Below are 20,860 nucleotides of genomic sequence, written 5' to 3' on the forward strand. Positions count from 1 at the left end.
AAACCTCTTCAGCGCCAGAGGAAGGTCTATCCAGCAGGGCGGAGAGTGTTTGTAGAGGGAACACCCAAAGCAGCTTGCTCTCCCTCCCCCATGGCCTGAACACAAGGGCAGCCCATAAATACAGTTTGCTTTTGGGAATCTGCTGAAAATACCCTGTACCCAGATGAGTGATGGAAAATGTAAACGCAAGTGGAACGGATTTGCAGGGTACAGCATTTTTCTTCTCTGAATCATCAAGCTGTGTGTAAACCTCCCCAAAAGATAAAGATTGAGGTAGGAGAACCTTGTCACACCTTCTGTCGGCAGTTGGACACCAGCTGAGCGGGTGGTTGACCCAAGTCCCATTTTCGGTGACAGGAGCCTGATTTCCCCCGGGCTCCCCTCCTGCAGCCGGCAGCCCTGGGAACCATCTCCTGAGTCAGGCCAGCGGGCACCTCCCACCCGCCAGCCTCAGATTGTGGTAGGAAGACACAGAGGTAACGGAGCACCTCATGAACAGTTTTGCTGAGGGTAAGCCTAGAGGCCAGTAGTTACTAGAATTCTGAGCTCATTAATTAGGCCTGTCTTTAAAAAAAAAAAAAGAAGAAGAACATTCATCTTGCTTTCCCTTCACAATGTTGGACGGTAGTTGGCTACATGGAGAGCATGAGGAGAAAAGCAATTTGAGCTCTGGAGCCAGGCAGTCCTGGGTTCAAGTCCAGCTCAGCCCAGTGACCTTGACTGAATAACTCCATCTCTTCCTACTGTGGTATCCCAACTTTACAGTGGAGGCAGCTCCGTGCTCTGTGACAGGTGATGGCGGGAGTCATGTCCCAGGGTGTCTGTGGGGCCTTGCCAAGGTCACGCTCTGTACATTGTCCCTCCACGCCCTTTCCCCACCCTTTTAGGGTGTGGTGAGAGTTTTCTTGCTTAATATGACCCTGTCGGGGCCTCCTGTGCCCTTGGGCCACTGCTGCCCTGAGCCTGGGCTTTGCATTACCCCCTGGCCAGCCCGCCCGGGGCCCTGTGTTGCCCTGGGCCTGGGTCACTGGCTGGCCTTGTCTAACCTGGCTCCTGGTCAGGTGCTCGGTCCTCTGTGTGCTCTGCATTTCCCACCGCGGGGGCTCGGGAACCTCTTCCAGGGCCCGACCCAGCCCTCGGGCTCCCAGGGCACAGGCTGGCAGGGCTGGGTGGGGTGCTCCTGTGCTGTTCACCTCTCAGCATCCCCACCGAGAAGAGAGCATTTGGCCTTTGTGTTTCCGCTGCTCTCCCCCCGAGGCAACGGCCGCATCAGCCCTCCACCTCCTCCAGCCTTGGGGATCCTCGGGAGGCTGGCGCGCGAGCAGGGGAAGCACGAGTGAGTTTCTCAGAAGGTCACTCAATGGTCCCGCAGAGCAGCGGGGGCTTCTCCAGCCGCTGGTCAGGATGAGGGACCCTGGAAATGTGGCAGCGGCAGTACCCCCGCTACGCTGCCCCGCGATGCCTACCGACGACCCCAAGGATGGCCCCATCAGGGTCGAGCAGACACTGCTGTTACTCCCCGGACAAAGCCCCCCCAGCCTGGGAAGAGTCTGAGAGAGGGGGACTGGGTTCCAGGGACATGACCCTGTTTTTACCCAGGTGCGTGAGCTTGTCCTCTGACCGACGCTCGGCGTTCTGGGTGAGTGAACAACTCTTGGTCCCTCCCTGAGTTTCACCTGGTGAAACGGAGTGCTTGCAGAGCTGACAGCCGCATCCTCCCTGTAGGTAGACACCTCTGGAGTGTGTATTCAAACGCCCTTCTCCTTGCGGTCCTGGCCCAGAGGCCGGGGGAACCACAGTGGCCTCAGGGTCAGGTCTGAGCAGTATAAGCAAAGCCAGAGCATGTTCTGGAGGCAGCCTGCAGGGACATCGGCCTGAGCTGCTGTCGCTGCCACAGCTAACGCTCCCGCCAAGCAGGTTTGCATCTTTCTTGTGAATGCATATCTTGGAAGCAAGTGGGGAAGGCTTCCGCCAATGACATTATAAAACCAGTTTGCCTTCCAGGGTGCATCTGAGCGAAGCAGATCGCTGGCGGTTGCACACGCTCTGGCCCCCGTTTTCCCCTTGGTGTCCTCCTGGACTCACCTTTACAGTTTATCAGTGTCCCTCCTGGGACGATGCTCTGACCCTTTCAGGACCTGTTTCATGGCCTGGGGGTGCTAGTGAAGGAGATATTTGGAGGATCTCACTGGATAAAGGCAGTGCAAGGGGGGAGCCTGACTTCCAGGTCCAGGGCCGTGAACAGGTTTTCCGGCTCCCTCACCTCTAACTACTCATTCCCTCCCACAAGGAAGCCTTGGTTTCTCCTTTGGTGCCCCGGGGCCAAGAGGCAGAGAGGCCAGGGGCTCAGAGCCCGGACTCTGGGGCCAGACGGCATGAGTTCACCGCAGCTCTGACTCTCCCCAGCTTGGTGCCTCGGGAAAGTCATGTGATCTCCCGGTACTTCCTCATCTCTCAGGGGCCACAAAGCCTCCCTCAAGGGGTGTGGTGAGATTCAATCAGCTACTGTTTGTAGATCGCCCCAAACAATGCCTGATACAGAATAGCCACTTAACACAAGGGCTGGGGAACATGCGCTTCCTCATCCGTGAGTTTTCAAAAGAACTGATGCTTGCCCTTCCACTAAAGCATTCTAATCGCATCTTTCTAGGATACGCATCCCTGACGTCCAGGCAGCACCCACACACACTCTCGTGAGCGAGCCTTCTTTGCATGCCTCATGCCTTGGCAACACCACTGTGGGTGGCCGAGGCTCAGCCTGCACTGGCCTGGGTCTCCCGCAGACAGCTTCCCTCCAGCGTCCCGGGGGGGCCCCTCTCATACACTGCAGCCAGGACACCGGCTAGGACAGGCCAGGTGGCAGCCTTGTGGCAAGAGCAAGTGCGCCACACAAGCCCAAGGACTCCGGCTGCACCAGGCACCCCGTGGCGTCACAACCCGCCGTCACAGCTGGGGCTGCAGGAAGGTAGGGGGCCCAGGGTGTGACTGCCGGGGAGATGGCTAAGTCACGCCCTGTCCCTGGTCCCCCACTGATGGCATAGGTCATTTTCAGTGCTTTGTAGTTTGCTCTGTCATTTGTGTCCCTGGGCGTCATTGGGAAGGCCTTAATTGGCTTGGAGAAATGGGGCCTTTGACACGGCTTGGTGGTTGAAGCTGCCTGTGAGCAGGGGCTCCCCTTGTCAGATCCAAACCCATTTGGGCTGGTTTTCCCTCTGATGGGGAGCTGCAGCCCCGGGTCACACTGACACTGGCTAAATAGTTTGGTATTGCACCTTCCACTCCAAGGCAAGATGCCGTCTGTTTCTGACCTGCCTGACAGGGCAGTTCCACAGACGTTGTTTCATCTTTACCCTGACCGGCAGGGCTCAGGAGACCCAGACTCCAAGCCTGAAGTCCTACCTCCAGTGGCCCTGATCCTGGCAGTCAGGGGGCACAGCCCTAAGCTGGTGTGTGCAGCTGTCCAGTAAAGAGGCAATAGGAGAGGCGGCGTTGGAGGCCAGCCCCGTCCCTGAGACCCCTGCGGGCCTGAAGCTGACTTAGAGCATGCCCCAGGAGAGCAGGCAGACCTGCGGCCCTTGCTTTAACCCGGGATGGGCCCCAGAGCCTGGGCACTCAGACAGAGGTGGACGTTCACCCAAAGTCTTAGAAGCCCCCGGAGGGCCTCAGGGAGCTGATCTTTTGGACCACAGGATTGGTTTCTCTCTGGGCCCTTGTAAACACTGACTGCACTGACTCTCACACCCGCTTCTCTCTGCAAAGTCCCGCTTTCCCTTCCTGGGCCTGCAGCTGCTCAGCTGCTGGGCACAGCCTTGTGCCACGTCCCCTTACGTAAGAAGGCACATCAAGAGCTGGCCTGACGGGGACACGTGCCTCCTAAGTCAGGCTCCCAGGTCAGCCGAGCTTAGGAGTCGGGGACAACGTCCCCCTCCATCCCTGCCGGACAGAGAGACACGGCCTCAGCCAGGGAGGTCACGGCGCAGCGCGATAAAGCCGCCAGACCACCTTTCGTGTATCTATAGCATCGTATTAGGTACCCGTGTGCACCGACCCAGCCCCCTCACCGCCCGTCTCCCTAAGGAGTGTCTGTCGGGCACAGCTCGGCTGCAGCGGGAACGCACCCGACGGTCCCCAGGGCCAGCGCTGCGTGATGGACGGTGTTGGCAGGGGATGTGCTCTGTGTTCAGTCTGCTGGACTAATCCTGTTTGGGGCTTAGTGCTCGACAACAACTTTACCAGCAGGATTAACTTCTGATTCTTGTACATCTGTGTGTGTGTGTGTGTGTGTGTGTGTGTGTGTGTGTGTTTTATGACCAGACTGAGAAAAGGGAACAAACGCAATCATTTGGGCCCTTCTCTTATCAGCAGGAATGAGAAGGAAACCTGACATCCTGCTTGGACTCTGATACCAGCAGCTTGATAAGAGAACATTTCATCATGTATTTCAGACGCCCGGGGCCTCTGCTCGGGGCAGCTGAAAGTACATCCCAGTTGCCTTTACGTTTTATCAGAACCTTGAGAAATTCTCATTAACCTGCTCATCATTAGAAATGAGTTTGGCATTTGGCTGGTCAATTCAGTGGTGTATCTTACAGTAGATAGTATCTGATACTCAAAAAAAAAAAAAAAAACCCTCGTTCAGCTCAGGGTTCTTTGTTTCCTGTTGCTGAGGCTGCCAGGGATAGGACTGTTGAGTACTAACTGGACGTGCTGTGTCCGCTGAGTCCTAGGTTCGGGGGTTGGTCAGACTTGGGTTCAAAACCTGGTCCCCACCACTCCGCAGCCTTACTCCTACATCCCTCCCTGCACCCCCAAGCCTTGGCATCCACAGAGGGATTAATACCTCCCTCACCATGGTGCTGGGCTCCCTTAGACGAGACGTGTAGCCCAGCACAATAATGCAGGGGTTCCACAAATGCTCCAGTGCTAGTCTCCTCCCCTCTTTTCCTCTCCTGTGAGATTTTTCTGCTGAATACAAGCCTCAGATAAAGGCAAGCAGCACCCTCCAGAGAAAGCGTGCCTGCCTTTTGTGAACACGTGCATGGACGTTCAGATGGCATCGTCTGTATTAGTCCCAATGGAGAAACTCCCCAGATGCCCACAGCAGTCGAAATCATAAATACACTGCAGTGAGCTCACATGATGGAACGTTCTGTAGCAACGTGAAGAAACAGTCTACAGCCACGTGCAGCAAGTATGGTAAACCCCACAGACAATACGAGCAAGAGGAGCCTGACGCAAAAGAATATGAAACGCGAAACAGGCAAGACTCGTATATGATGTTAGAATCATGATTATCTTCAGCGGTGGGTGGTGCCTCTGAGGGGCTTCTGGGACCTGGTGCCATTCTGTTCCTTAACTGAGAGCTGCTTCCACGGATGCACTCACTTTGTGCAAATTCTTCCAGTCGTAGTTAGTTAGTTAGTTAGTTAGTTTTGGCTGCGTTGGGTCTTCGTTGCTGCATGTGGGCTTTCTCTAGTTGTGGCGAGCGGGGGCCACTCTTCGCTGTGGTGCGTGGGCTTCTCATTGTGGTGGCTTCTCTTGTTCCAGAGCACAGCCTCTAGGTGCGCGGGCTTCAGTAGTTGTGGCACGCAGGCTCAGTAGTTGTGGCGCACGGGCTTAGTTGCTCCGCGGCATGTGGGATCTTCCCGGACCAGGGCTCGAACCCGTGTCCCCTGCATTGGCAGGCAGATTCTTAACCACTGTGCCACCAGGGAAGTCCCAAAAACGTTTTTTAAAACCACGAGTAGCAAGGTGATATGAGAGGAGGAATGCTATCGAGTTCATTTCATCAGTAATACAGATGGAGGAGAGTGGGGGAGCTGTCAACTCCTGGGGCTGGAGCTTGGGAGCAGAATTGCTGCTGTCCAGGCTGGTCCAGATGCTAGCGGGTTGAGAACACTGATTTATTTGCCCATTGGTAAAATAAGTTGGAAACACACCGGAGAAGCAGCGGGGGAGTTCTGCAAACAGATTTTCTTGCTTAGAGCCGCTGCAGAGGGTTATTCATCATGGCAGAGAAGAGCACTTTTTCCCTTTCCCTTCTGTGCCTCTGGTACCCACTGATGAGTGAGTCAAAGAACTTGAAATGGCATTAAAGAAGGTTGAGCTGCTCTCAGCGATTGTGAGAGACTGGAAGGGAGGGCAGGGTGGGCGGGGGTCTTTCTGCCCAGGGTTCCCTTTCTCTTTGGGCAAACTGGTGCATGCTTCACTGGAGGGAGAAGACAGATCCAGGGAGAAATGAGCGGTGCCAAGGGCGCGTAAGGATGCTTGGAGGCAAAACTGTGCCATTGGCAGCTGGACATCCGCTTTACTTTGTTCCAGTTCTCCGGCTGTAACCTCCAGCTTCTGGCCTTGGGGGCTCATCTGCAGTCCTGAACTTGAGGCCCTCCCAGGATACCTCTGGTCTCTGGTCTCCCCCGCTTACCATCATCCCACCCCCCCAATCACATCGCTCATCCTTCACACGATCACAATTAATTCATGCTACTGTCTTACAAATCATTTGGATATTTTAACTTGGGGTTCTTGGGACTGTGAATGCTCCATCCTGAGGACTAAGTTATTAGCAGGTGATTGTTAAAGTTCAGAGTTGCATTTGTCTGTGCACAGAATGGATATGCCATGCCCTTGATGGGCTTACTAGCGGATGAGGAGAGAAATCAAACCTACATAAGAGATAAGTTAGACAAGCAGATGGGAATGCAACTGGCGAGCCTTCAGGAATGGGCTCGTTGTGTGGATCTGGTTCTCGGGTTCAGGGTGGACCTGCACCCCAGCCTGTCCCCTGTCAGCAGTGATGAAGACTCTGGCTGAAACGTCAAGGTCTACTTTCTCACATCAGGGAGGAGAGCCAATGAGTGCCTTTGGATTGCCCTTTGACAGTGCGGAAGGGGGAGTGGTCTCCCTCCCTTTTGAAGGACAGGGACCAGGGATATTGGGAATGTGGAAGACGAGATCGGGCTAACCCAACAAAAGTTGGCTTTTTCTGAAAATTGAACTGTTAATCATTGTGTCTTTCTTATGACAAAGGCATGTTGTAGAACAACACTGTCCAGTAGAACTTTGTGCAAAATGAAGTGTTCTGTGTCTGTGCTGTCCAGTATGGTAGCCACTGGCCGCCACAAGTATGGACAGTGCACCTGTTCCTGGGGTTGCCGTAACAAAGCACCACAAACCGGGTGGCTTAAAGCAACGGGAGTTTGTCTCTCATGGTTCTGGAGGCTGGAAGTCTAAAATCAAGGTGTCAGAAGGTCGGCTCCTCTTATGGGCTCTGAGGGAGAATCTTCCAGGCCTGTGTCCCAACGTCTGGCACTTGTTGGTGTTCCTTGGCTTGCACTGCCTCATTCCCATCTCCGCCTCCATCCTCACGTGGCATCCTCCCCTGCGTATCTGTATCCAGATTTCCCCCTTCCTATAAGGACACCAGTCATATTGGATTAGGGCCCAGCCTAATGACCTCATTTTAACTTGATTATCTCTATAAAGACCACAGGGTCCCCATAAGGTCACAGTCACAGGTTTTGGGGGCTTAGAACTTCAACGTATCCTTTTGGGGGACACAGTTCAACCCGTAGCAGCAATGAGGAACTGAACATTTGACTTTATTTAATTTTAAATGTAAACATCCACCCATGGCTAGTGACCGGCTCCTGGGCAGCCCAGCTGCAGACTCTGGAGGGAGAATTTGGATAATTCTGCATTTCGGTTCAGAGCCACCCTTGGCCCAGCGACCGCTCCAGCGGGTGTCACCTGCTGGCTCCAGTGAGGCTTCTTCCCTGGGCAGCAGCCCCCGAGGAGAGAGGGGAAGGGGCCTGACTAATCCCTGACCGAGGAGGATGCCATGAGCCGGCGCTCTGAGGGGCGATGCCAGCTGCTGTCCTCAGACCCACATACCGAGCCAGGGTCTCAAAATCCAAGCTCCACGAGGACGGGGACACTCCTCTTGTGCCCATTGTCTCCAGCACCCAGAACTGAGCCTACCCTTGACGATGCTTAATTCACTCAGTTTAAAAGATTGGGGTGCCAGAGAGAGGGCTGCTAAAAGTCCCCTCCCATTCTCCTTTGGGGTAAAGAAAATATTTTGCAATGACTTATTCAATGACCTCTTTCCTACTAAATATTAAGACAGAGGCCACGTCGCTCCGAACTGCATTGTAAGGTATCAGTGGGACTCTTTTGTGCATCTCGGATGCAGCAGACTATCGGCAGGCATGGCAATCTCCTTCTGGGGCTTCCTGTTTTTGCAGTTTGCGGGCAGTACTTTGTGACAGATGATGGCAGCCGACCACTATCCCCCTTCACCACCCTCTTGCTTCCCTCCCCCCACCTCCCCCAATTTATCTAATCGTCATCGTTGGCAAAGACCAGCCTCGTCTAAGAGCCTTGTCCAAGAGCCTCGTCCAAGAGCCACGCCCTCACCGCGCCTACAGCACTGCTGCGTTTGCTCTGCTGTGTACCAGCCTCCTTATCTTATCTTACTTTCATTTATTTATGAATACCTTTTCTTTTTCCAAAAAGGATTTATGCATACTTAATCATATTCTTGCCCTGGGGCTTTAATGGGCTTGTACATTTCTTTCTGTCTCCGCAGCCCATTATCCCAAGCACAGGCTCTCTGGCTCACACCTTTTTATCCCCGTCCAGACACTTCGCTGTGCAGTAGGTGCCCAGTGAGTACTTAACCATCTCATTGATGGATTATTTCAAAGCAGGAATACCCTGAAAGGCCCCTTTGCCGTGTCTTAACTGAAAAATAAACATCTGCAGCGGGAAGGGGGGAAGCTCTTCATACCGGCCTCCTTCATGCTAGAGGCTGCCGGGACAATGAAAGGGAAATGTTTCTCCCCCGCCTCAACCCCAGTGAATCTGAGGCACCCCCAGGTTCCTCGTGGTAACCCTACCTCCTCTTTCTCAGCAGGGGGCTGAGGCCGTAACCTTGACCGTCAGCACCCAGGCCAGTCTCCCTAAGATCTGCTGGGACTCCTCCAGCAGCAGCCTCGCCCAAGGGAGGAAAGCGAGCTTCGTGGGGGATTTTCTCTAGTCACCAGGCAGGACCTCTGCCCAGAAGTCTTCACTGCAGCTGTGCCCTCGTGATAACTGTTCATTTGGCTCCTCAGCCGCCTCCTCCTAAAACGAGGGTGAGCTTTTCACAGCTGACACCCCAGCTATCAAGGGGGGACAGTTCGGCCCGAGGGGGAGGAGGGGATCAGGGTCAGAGAAAGGGGTGGCCGCAAACATCATCAGCGTGTTTAGGGGTACTGCTCAGGGTTGCTGGGAAGGCTGCTGACTTGGAGGTTGTTTCCTTCTAACTGAAACTCTACCATTTAAGCTTGGTAGTCAGTGCACTAGAGTGTGACCGGCTACAGGACCTTCCACAGAAGTGGGTTTTCCCAGGGACACAGACTGCGTCTCTGGGTGCCCGGGGCAGGTAGGGGAGAGGCCAAGCTCCAGACATCAGAGGCCTTCTCCCTCAGAGACAGGAATTCGCTTGGGTTCGCCTCCCTTTGCACCCCGCCTTCTCTATCCTGGTGCCCCTGGGCCTTCGTGTCTTGGAGGTGGAAAGGCCAGGCAGAGAGGGCGTCCAGTTTGGTGCTACTTCAGTGGCTCTGAGGTTCTGATCCGTCAGGACCCGACACCTGCCTTGGCCCGCCTGTCCCCTGGGTCCGGTCCTTGCTTTGCTAATGTTGGGGGCGGGGGCAGTGCCTGGACTTGTTTGGGTCCCACTGACCCAGGTGTGATGGACCGCCTGCCCCACAGCCCCTCTTGCATCCGGCAGCTCCCCGAGGGCAGGTGCCTTTTTCTTCTCTCTCACCAAGAATCTGGAGCCCAGAGGGAGGGGCTGGGCTTGCAGAGGGCAGCCAGCCGGGGCTCCAGCAGGCCTAGAGAAGAAGGCTGCCCTGGATCGGCGCTCACCGCGCTCCGCGGCCGGGCACCGAGCTGGGCGGCTCTCGGGCCCTCTGCGGCCGGAGGACTAGCGAGCTTGGCCCGGAGCGGCCTGCTCCTGCCTCTTCCCTTCCCCTTTGGCTGCCCCTTCGCCCAGTCCTTCCTCCCAGCTGTGTTCACTTCTCGCTGACTTGAAAGGAGAGGGAGGTTTGTTCCAGCCCTGCCCGCACCAGGATCTGCAGCCTGCTTTTCCGACTGGGGGTTTAAAACCTAAGACCCTGCATTTTTTTAAAGTTTGATGCTGATGGGTGGGCGGTCGAGGGGGAGCCTTTTGTAACCTTTCGTAACTGGGGGTGATGGTTTTCAGTACTTAGGCAGGAAAAAGACATGCTTGTTCTGAGTCAGAGGAGGAATGATGACATTCGGAGCTGTATGATGCCCGGCAGGAGGCCCGGCCTGCAGACCAGTGACCGCAGCAGTGAAGAAGGCCTCGCCTTGTCCCCCCAAAGCCCCCCGCGTCCCCACCTGCCCAGGTCACCAGAGCAGCCACTTGGCCACGTCCACATAAGGTCCCATGGCATCATGCTGTCCCAGAGCCCGGTGGGGGGACCCTGCTGCCTCTCCGACACTGCAGGTTACCACACGTGGCACTGAGGAGGCCCCAGGCAGGATGTAGTTTTCTCTGAAAGCACCATTAGCTGTGTCTGAGGCTTGTCAGAGCCACACTCTGAATGGTAAAGAGCAAGGGAAGAGGAGGAGGGGGGAGGGGAGGGGGAGGGTGGGGGAGGGGAGGGTGGGGGAGGTGGAATTTGGGGACTGAAAGAGAACAAAGGCCTGTAGAGCCCCTGGCAGCCCTGGCAGGGGCTGGGAGGAAACCCTGATATGAGGCCAGACTCCTGGGCTTTCAGGGGCGCGCTGGGGACTCTAGCAGGCCAGGCTGGGCCCTGGTGCCGACATCAAGCCCACGCCCTCCGGCCCCTGAAGGGCTGGCGTCGAGTGTGCACGGGGTGGGGTCCACCTCCTCCTCCAGATGAACCCCCGACTCTGTTGAGGCTGGCGGCTGCAATGCCTGTGGTTTCCATCTGTGTCCAGCGGACCAAAGCCTCCATGTGGGCCCGCTCTGAAGGTCTGCATGCTGGGCTGAGGGCTAGGCCAGAGCCCAGGCTTGCAGCTCCCGCTCCAGCCACCATGAAGAGAACAGCTTCCAGCACGCTTTGGGAGCTAAGCTAGTCTGTTCCCAGCAGAGGTATCCCATTCAAGAGTTCAAGTTTGGGGCTTCCCTGGTGGTGCAGTGGTTGGGGGTCCGTCTGCCGATGCGGGGGACGTGGGTTCGTGCCCCGGTCCGGGAGGATCCCACGTGCCGCGGAGCGGCTGGGCCCGTGAGCCATGGCCGCTGAGCCTGCGCGTCCGGAGCCTGTGCTCCGCGACGGGAGAGGCCACGGCGGTGGAAGGGCCGCGTACCGCAAAAAAAAAAAAAAAAAAAAAAAAAAAGAGTTCAGGTTTGATCCGTCCATTCCACTGATGGCTAAACTGAGCCTCAGGTTACACAGCAGCAGCCTTATGGGCAACAGAGCTGGAGTTGGCGCTGAAGCTTTTGCGGAACGAGTTGAAAGAGGGCTGGGGCTGTGTTTCCCATCAGTGCAAAGCCCCCGGCACAGCGTCCAGCTCGATGCTGGCCCTCAGAGCCCTGCGTGAACACGTTCATGCGCGAACCCACAGAAGGGCCTGTACCCCACGCCTGCTGGGAAGGGCTTGTCCTCGCTGGGAGTCGCTCGACTAATTCACACTGGGGCATCTGCCTTATCCTCCCCAGGAAGCTGGCAGGTGTTTTCTCAGATGGCTTTCTCGGGGAAAGGAAGGCAGAAGAGCACCGAAGGGGACGGTCCTCATGACTCCGTGGTCACGTCAGAGGGCGCAGGTTAAGCCGTGACATGGAAGAACAGGTGACCAGCGCTTTAGTTTACACAGCACGGAGCCATGGGACTGGGCGCAGCTGCAGGCTCCGTGCCCAGGGGACACACCCCCCACCCGCCCTCCCCCGGTTATGTCACCGCAGCAGCCTTGCCGGGTGTCATGTAAACGTCACATGACCTTGGCAGGGCTGCCCAGCCAGCACCTCGGAAGCTTGGCTGCAGGAGGCCAGGACCGTCTGGCGCCTCCCTGGCCTCCCCTGCACTGCCAGCCTGATGACCCATTCCTGGTCCTGTGACCATGGCAGGCCTCACATGCACCCAGGGCCTGGAAGAAGGGACAGCCCTCGCGTGGGCTAAGACAGGCAGATTCTGACAGCAGGGACAGTGGGGACGTCCCCACAGGGTCTTTAGGGATGGTGTGTGCATCACACACCCTGACCCCCTGTTCCGGGCCCTTCGCATCCTGCGTGAGGGGTGCGTGGAAGCCGGGCTATGGGGCTACAAGGAGGCTGCTGCCACCACAGGAAAGGGCCGTCGGAGACCTAGGAGGAGAAACAGAGCAATAACAAAGCAATAGCAAAGCTGGGAGGGACTTTGAAAAGAAAGCACTCTGGGTCTGGCCATGCACCAGAATCTTATTCAGCCTTAAAAAGGAATAAATTCTGACCGCTGCGATGACATGGAAGAACCCTGAGAGCATTACGCTCAGTGAAAGAAACCAGCAAGAAAGGACAAGCGCTAGGTGATCCCACTTGTACGAGGGACTAGAGGAATCACATTCACAGAAACGGAAAGTAGATGGTGGGTGTCAGGCCCGGGGAGTGGAGCAGGGAGACAGTGTTTCATGGGGACAGAGTTTCAGTTCTGGGAGATGAAAAAGTGGTTAAGAGTCCGCACTCCCACTGCAGGGGGCGCAGGTTCGATCTCTGGTCGGGGAACTAAGGTCCCGCATGCCTTTCGGTGCAGCCAATAAAAAAAAAAAAAAAAAAAAGTTATGAGCCTGGATGGTGGTGGTGATGGTTACACAACAATGTGAATGTATTTAATGCCACTGAATTGAACACTTTTAAAAAGGGTTCAGATGGTAGATTTTATGTCCTGTGTATTTTACCACAATTAAAAATAACTTTAAGAAAGGTTAGAGAGTTCTGATCAACAAATTATCTTTTTCAGAAAGTTCTACTAACATATTTGTCAGCTGTTCATAAGTATTCACGTACTTGGCATACAGGTGTCTAAACCAAACCAAACCACAATTTTTAGAAGCAGAAAGAAATAATAAGGTAAGCCCTGAAGGTGTGCAGAGGCACGGGACCCTCTGCAGGCCTGGAGGGGCTGTGTGGACAGAGCAGGCAAAGGGGGGCTCGCGGGAGAGACGGGAGCCTGGGAGGAGAGGTGGGCGTTTTCAGTCCTGCAGAAGCTGCTCTGGGCCAGCAGCCACCTGGCAAGGGCCTCACCCTTGCGTCTTTGCTCTGGAACCCCCGTGTGGCCCTAGGAGAAGAGCCCCGGGGCCTCCTGCACTGGCCCTGGGCTTTTCTGGGAGTTCAGTCCTACCAGGAGCCCCGGGGGGGGGGAAAAAGACGTCACTTGTTGGGGCCGCAGTGCTGCCCTGGGCGAGGCGTGGAATGTGACACCTGCCTCTCCTGCCGGCTCTGACCTTCCAGTTCTCTCCCACTGCCCTGCCTTCCCGGCAGCCTGGAGGGCACCAGAGCCAACACCTCACTCTTTCCCCTGCTCAGCAGGGGTGGCTCCAGCCTGTCTCCTGAGATGACCTTCAGGCCAGAGGGAAGGGTTTCCAGCTGCTCTTTTTAATCGAGCAGGTCTTGGGCCAAGGTGGTGCTTCTGTTGAAAACCTCAGGACTGTCCCTCGGAGCCCACCCTTCATCCTTCAAGGCCCACAGGAGTTGGTCCCAGGTGCCCCCCCGCCCCATTAGCCTGGACCACACAGACAGCCCGTCAAACTCATGTTAGAGAACTTTCATGAACGATCGGGTTTATGGATATAGAGTTTACACACAGTAAAATTCACCCTTTTTAGTGTACGGCTCTGTGAGTTTTGAGAAACATATATAATTATATAATCACAACCACCATCAAGACAGGGAACAATTCCATCACCCCCAAATGTTCCCTCAGGCCCCTTTACAGTCCACTTCTCCCCTCCTCCATTCTCAACCCCTGGCAGCCTATAATTTTTCCCTACCCTATAATTTTGCGTTTCCCAGAATGTCATATAAATGAAAAACTCCAGTATATAGGCTTTGGGGGCTGGCTTCTTTCAGTTAGCAAAGTGCGTCTGTGAATGACCCAGGTTGTTGCACGTATCAGTGGGTCTTTCCCTGTTATTACCGAGCAGTGTTCCATGGTACGGATGCACCAGTTTGTTTATTAATTCACCAGTTGAAGGACATTTGGGTGGTTTCCATTTTCAAACTATGAATAAAGCCACTATAAACGTTTGCATCAGGCTTTTGTGTGAATAAAAGTTTTCATTTCCCTTGTGAGTGGGATTGCCGGGTTCTACGGTAAATGTATGTTTAACTTCATAGGAAACTCAAACTATGTCCCAAACTGGCTGCGCCGTTTTGCATTCCCACCAGCGACGTATGAGAGTTCCTGTTGTGCCACATCCTCCCTAGCGCTAAGTACGGTCAGTTTTTAAGAACATTTTCAGCTAGTCTAAGAGGTGTGTAGGGGTAGCTCATTGCAGTCTGAATGTGCATTGATTCTGATGATTAATGATGTTGAGTATCTTTTACTGTGCCTTTCATCTGTATATCCTCTTTGGTGAAGTAGCTATTTAATCTTCTGTCCACTTTTCTTTTTAATTGAATTATTTGTTCTCTTATTATGGAGTTTTGAGAGTTGTTTATATATTCCGGATACAAGTCCTTTATCACGTATGGGTTTTGCAAGTATTTTTCTCCCTGTCGCTTGTCGTTTTTCCTTTCTTTAACGGTATCTTTTAAAGAGCTTAAGTTTTAAGTTTTGTTGAATCCGACGTATTCATTTGTTCTGTTATGGACTGTGCTTTTGTCGAGCAGTTTGTTGAACAAAGGAGGTGCCGCGTGAAGTCCCGCGAATATTTACTGAGGCGGGTCTGCGCGCCAGGCACCGTGCATGCGGGGGGCACGGTGATAGATAAGCTCACGGTCAGTGGAGGACATGAGGTCTGTAAAGATGGGACTACAGTGTACTGTAACTTTATAATGTCAGAAGGTGCACGGTACCCAAAAAGGAAGAATAAAAAACTCCGGAAACCAGTGAAGGCTTTACAAAAGAGGAACTTAGCCAGCAGGAGATGCTGCAGCTGTGGACTGAATCAGATGATCAGTGGGGGAAAACCCGCTTCCCCAAGCGTAGCATGGGGACCTCAGTTCTCACACACCGATTCTAGAAAGCCAGAGAGAAGATGACGTGGAGGCAGAGCGTGCTAACTGGGTACCACTGAGGCCGGGGACCCGGCCCTGCGCTTGCGTCTCTTCCCTGCACCCTCTGTGGCCCCCTTCTCGTGGCGTGTGTAGTAACTGCTCTCCCGCCAGCCTTGAGCTGGTTGGCCACGATTCACAGGGGTGGCGGCTTTCGGGTAAAAATGACCTGGAGAAAGGGGAGCCTGGGGCATCAAAGAGATGGATCGAGCAGGTGAGGTGCTTGGAAGGGGACCTGCGCATAGGGGCTGCCTTCTCCCCATCCGTGAGACAAGCTCTGATGGTGGTGGTTATCGTAGGTCGGCCTCGGGAAGGTGAGGAATTCTAGGCTCCCCGGAAAGACGGTCCCTTTTCCAGTTCCCTCTGGTGGAGTTGTTAGCAGGGAAAGTGCAGGAACGAGGCTGTGATCTTTTAGAAGGTCCTGAGCTCCCAGAGCTGTTCTCGTGTGGTTGTGGTTTGAGGTTCTGGGTTATCTTCAGAAGGACGCAGCCAGGACGTGTGTTTCCATCCTGAGATGCTTGGTTCCCTTCTGTCAGCAGCTTTCTTTCCTCCCCTTCTTCCTCCTCCGAGGAGAGTCTACCCATTCATCCCTGGGGGTTGCGGGGTGCTCTCAGCCCCTCTCTCCGTGAGGCAGATGGGAAGAGCTGGGAGCTCAGAGCAGCCCCATAGAAACAGCACCGGTGGCAGAGGCTCGGCCTGGATGCCAGCCCTGCTGGAGGCCACCCTGGTCTCACACATACCCGCCACCCATCTCACCGGCTTCTCACACCCAGAAGGCCTGGCGGGTGGTGTCAGGTGGTGTGTTGAGTCAACAGAGCCATAGGAGAGCCCTCGTTGGAGTCCCGTGGCGGCGGCCGCCGCCAGCACCCCGCGGAGGGGAGGGGAGGGGAGGGGAGGGATGCCTGCTCTGGCCGGCAGCCACCTGGCCTGCTGGGCGCCAAGCGGGAGGCCAGAGCGGGCATCACACTCACCCACAAGCCGGCTCCCCGGCTCCAGGCCTCAGCCTCCTCTGCCTGCTGGGCAGAACGAGGCTTTGCAAAGTGGTGGTTTGCAAACCGCTCCCGGGCCCACAGGCTGTCAGTCCTGGGAGGGAGGTGCGTTCCAGATGCCCTGGGGGCTGCACATCTGGAAATGACCGCGCACACCTCGGGGAGGGGACGGGGCTCGGAGCCCTTCCTAGGTCCCCATGGCCCATCCTCCCCCTTACTGAGTCCAGCATGGAGAAGTGGGGAGGCTAAACAGCCCAGAAGCCACCCAGAGGGGGGCCACCAAGCACGGCAGGAGGGACTGCGCTCCACGAGCCGGGGGCGCCCGCAGTCTGCGCCGGGGGAGCTAGCATCAAGGGTTCTGAGTGGTTCCAACATACAAATCGCAGAGAGTGTAGGAATAACTCAAGGTACAATTTCAGATTTTAAAAAGTCCACCCTGGGAGCTTCCGAGTGGCAGGTTTCCCCGTCAGCTGGAATAATAAACAGGTGATGGGCAGTGAACAACCAGGAATTCCAAGAGGGGCTGGAGACAGAGCAGGGACAGCCACGGAGGGTTGGTGTCCCAGGCACAGAGAAGGGAGGCCCGCCTCAGAGCCCCTGGTCAGCACGGGCACGTTTTCAGGCAGAGGCTCTGCTGACTCTTGGAGAGGCCCGGTCTTCCCCCTCCCTGTACAGAACTGTAGTCCCGTCTCAGCAGGGCCAATTCCAAGTGTACCCTCAAACCAGATCCACCGATTCACATCACAACGAGTACCGGCAGGCTGGCTTTGCCAGGACAGTTTGCCTGGACGATGCTGTATTATAAACAGGCATCTCAGAGAGATCAAGGTCAGAGAGACTTGTCTGAACTTGCACAGAAGCTAGTCCTGACTAAGGGCGCATCTGAGCAGCGCAGGGCACGAGGAAGGCTCCTGCCCAGAAATATTCGGGCCCCATCTGTGGCCAGTGTCAGAAAGCCTTTCCCCGGCCCCCGGGCACCTCGGCACCAGCCAGCGAGTATGAAACTCCATGGCCTCCTGCTGAGTTACTGTCCTTCCCTTATGTGCTGTCAGGAAATGACAGTCACCACACTGACTGAGGACAGACTGCCCTCCCCCTCTCCCAAACCCAGCATGTCTGAGTCAGGGCTGGCCACTACCCCCTCCACCCTGTGCAGCCTGTGGGCATATTTGGGGTGGCTGGCGGGCACAGGGAGAGGAGCCTGCATGCAGTGGTGTGGGTACCCCGAGTGCCACCCTCCCAGCTCTGAGCCCATGCACCTGCCGTGCCCCCATGGGAACGTGCACTCTTTCCTCTCACCTACACAGACGGTCTCCTGCCCTGACACTCATGCTGGTGAATCGGAGTCTGAACCCTCTCAGAGCTCAGGGAAGGTGCCCGCCTGGATGTCTGAAGACCCGTGTCATTGCCGTGCATGGTCCAGCTTCTGTCCTAGCTGTCGCCTGCGGGCCTGACACATCATCTCCCAGGGCCTGCGTTTCATCATTGCCGTGCATGGTCTAGATTCCGTCCTAGCTGTCGCCCATGGGCCTGACACATCATCTCCCGGGGCCTGCGTTTCCTCCACTGTAAAATGAGGTCGTGAAACATTTGTCCACTAAGGTGACCCACCACCGTTTCCACCGCTCCGATTCACTTGGTGGGAGCCACCCTGACTCTGTCACATTTGGCTGAATTAACCTGTGTGGCACCAGAGGCTGCCTCTTACTTTTGTGATTCCACGGAGACCAGCATCAGAGGGCACTGGCGTAGCTATTTCCCTTACATTGTCAAATCCTTAGCAAATTGTTTTTTAGAAGCTGCTTTATATGGGAACCGATTGTTCTAGAATCTCTCCCTCTTACAAAGCCACTGAGGGTTGTTGTTGTTGTTTTTTTCTCGTCCATTTGCCAAGGATTGCCTTTGAGGTTCCACATCAAAAGGCACATATGCTCTTATCTTTTGCTGTAGTGAAGTAGCTAGGGTTACATTTGGGGGCCACGAAGCAGAACTCGGGCCTCCAGAGGAGCATGAAAAGGGTACGGCTCTTCTAAAGGCCAGGCAGACACCAGAGGCTGGACCAGACTGCTGGAACTGATCCACAGTCACCCCTGTGAATGCCCACGACGTTCCCCCCACCACTGTTTCTGTTTCGTTTTCTTTTGCCGGTTTACCCATGCGAACATTGACACGCTGGGACCAGCTACTGAATAACTAGGTCCAGAATGCTGTTGGGTACACAAAGCCCTGTGAAACTGCAGCGTTTCCTGCGTTCCTTTGAGGAGAATAAGAACCTTAGAAAATGTCCTAAAAGAGTTTGTTTTCTTAGAAGAAAGAATTTTTCACCTACCACGTTGCCATCGTGCTTTGACGGACTCCAAAATGACTTCCGTCTCCAACAGATTTTGGATAGTTTCAATTATAGAAGATTGTAAAACAGACTCTTAGAGTCTATAAGCAAAACATGCAGCCCCGAACCTTATTCCAAATTAATATATGAACTGAGAGTAAGCTCAGGTATGGCCAGAGTCAAAGCCATTGGGTATAAAGTTATCCAGGCCCATTTCTGGAGAAGAGTCCAAAAACTCTACCCCTGAGAGAGGGGCCCTGGTGGAGTGGATGGGGTAGAGAGGACACCAGGAGAGCATCTTCTAGGAAATGGGTGATTCTGGAGCGTCTGGAGCAAGGTCTCAAAGCAGCCAGCTAGAAAGGAGCGGGGGCCCTTGGGACGAGACGTAATTCAAGGGAGTCTCTGCGTGAGACTGGCCTGGGCTGCAGGAAGAATAGTTTCCATCAGAGGCCAGGCAGGGGGCTTGGAACTCAGAAAGAATAGAATTTGCTCGCAGAGAAGGGAGCTGTGAGAGAGAGAGGGCTGAGGCCTCATTCCACGGGCCACGAAGAATGGGAACTAGAGTTACTTCAGAAGTCTCTTATCTGTAAAATGAGGAGGTTGGATGGAACGAATGGTTCCAAACTTGTCTGGCCACCTGTATCACCTGGGGAACTTCAGAAATGCAGGTTCCCAGACCCACTCAACAGAATCCTTAGGACCTGAGACTGTGTATTCTCCGAGCTGCCCGGTGACCCTGCTCAGCCGGGTTTGAGAACCGTGGGCCGAGAGCCTCTCAGCTGACCGGGTGACTCAGACGTCCTGCCCAGCATGTTGGGTCAGACTCCGGGGATGGAGACGGGGGACTGCCCAGACCAAGGGTCTTGAGCCAAGCCTTCCCATGGGAAATGGAGGCAGAAAGTTATCCAAAGTTCAGTGGAAAAGTTATGGGGACTCCTCAGGGACACTCTGCTCAGAGCCTCAGAGCAGACCACCACCGGGCTGGGACAGACCCAGGCCACACGCGAGCCGTGCCCGGGGCGGGCGGTCCAACCGCCCTCCTGGGCAAAGGAGAGTGCCTGCTTCTGTTGGCACCCAGGGAGACCCCAGCCCACGGGGGCCGGAGAAGTCTGGTTTCCCCTCGAGTAGAGTTCAAGCCCCTGAAAGTCCAGCTGCCACCGGACATGGGTGGTTCCTTCAAATCAAGAAGGACCTAGAAACCTACCTGCGAGCCTCAGACCTCAGGTCAAGCCTGTGCCCAGGATTCGCCAGGGTCTCAGGTTCGGGCCCGAATTTCCTGATAATGCAGCTTCCTGTTTAGACACGGGACTCACACTGCCTTTGTAATTCCCAGGCTCCCGTAGGTTACTCTGAGAGACACCGCAGGGAGGAGCGAGGCGGAGATTTCCTTTCCTTCCAGAGTTCCCGCCTCGGGTTACTCCCCCCACCTCCTTGGCCGTCCTGCCCTGCTGAGTCAGTTGGCAGCTCCAGGCTAAATTTCATCCCTTCAGGCATCATGCGTCATTCGGCCTGCTTGGTGGACACAGTGGCGAGCCTGTGGTCTGGGAATTCACAAAGAGGCACAGGGGCCCATCCACGGGCGCCTCCACCTGTACCGCGATGGCGTGTCTGGAGTGTTGCAGACCTTCCTCCTGGACAGGGCCTGGCTCAGGCCAGCCTGTCCTCGCCCCGTCCTCTCCGGGCCTGAGTAACGGATGCTTGGGCCGAGGCTGGTGAGGCCTCAGGGTGCTTGTTGCGACCCTCGAATGGATCCGCTGACCAGCTCTGGGGGCTGCGTCTGCACCTGTGGTCCCATTGGCCTCAGCCCTGGGTGGGAACACACTGGTGTCTGACGGACGTCAGCGGTGCACCTGTACACGAGGACCGCTCTCCACAGGGCAGACCGGACCCCAGCATGTGCACACCCTGCTTGTCTTTCTTCTACTGCCCGGGGCCTTCCGTCCCTCCTAAGGTCCCTCTCTGTGGCATGGTCCCTTAGCAGCAGGGGTCCCTGCCTCTCCCTGGCCGGGGCATTTGGTTTGACACACGCTGTCTGTATCACCATCCTCCCATGACCCTCGTCACCATCCCTCCAAAGTTAGGAACGATACCCACCCCGCCCATCTCTGTGATGCGTAGTTCGTTGTTTTTAAGGCCGCACGTAAGCAAACCCGCATCCAGTGTAAATCGAAACTTTGTTCTTCTCACTCCGCGCTCTTGGCACGATGGTCAGCAAGGACGTCTAAGATCAGGAACAAAATGAATTTTTTCTTTTTCTTTTTCTTTTTTTTTCTGAGCACCGGGTTTTCCCAGTGAGTTTTATTTGGGCAGACCTGGGGA

General features: G+C 55.3%; 1 protein-coding gene across 11 annotated transcripts in view; it reads left to right on the forward strand.

Moving 5' to 3' along the window:
* PRKAG2 (protein kinase AMP-activated non-catalytic subunit gamma 2) overlaps positions 1 to 20,860 on the forward strand; it is a 276,868-nt gene that overhangs the window by 145,711 nt on the left and 110,297 nt on the right. The window lies entirely within an intron of this gene.

The sequence above is a fragment of the Globicephala melas genome, chromosome 9 (genome assembly GCF_963455315.2).
Source record: "Globicephala melas chromosome 9, mGloMel1.2, whole genome shotgun sequence".
Lineage (NCBI taxonomy): Eukaryota > Metazoa > Chordata > Mammalia > Artiodactyla > Delphinidae > Globicephala > Globicephala melas.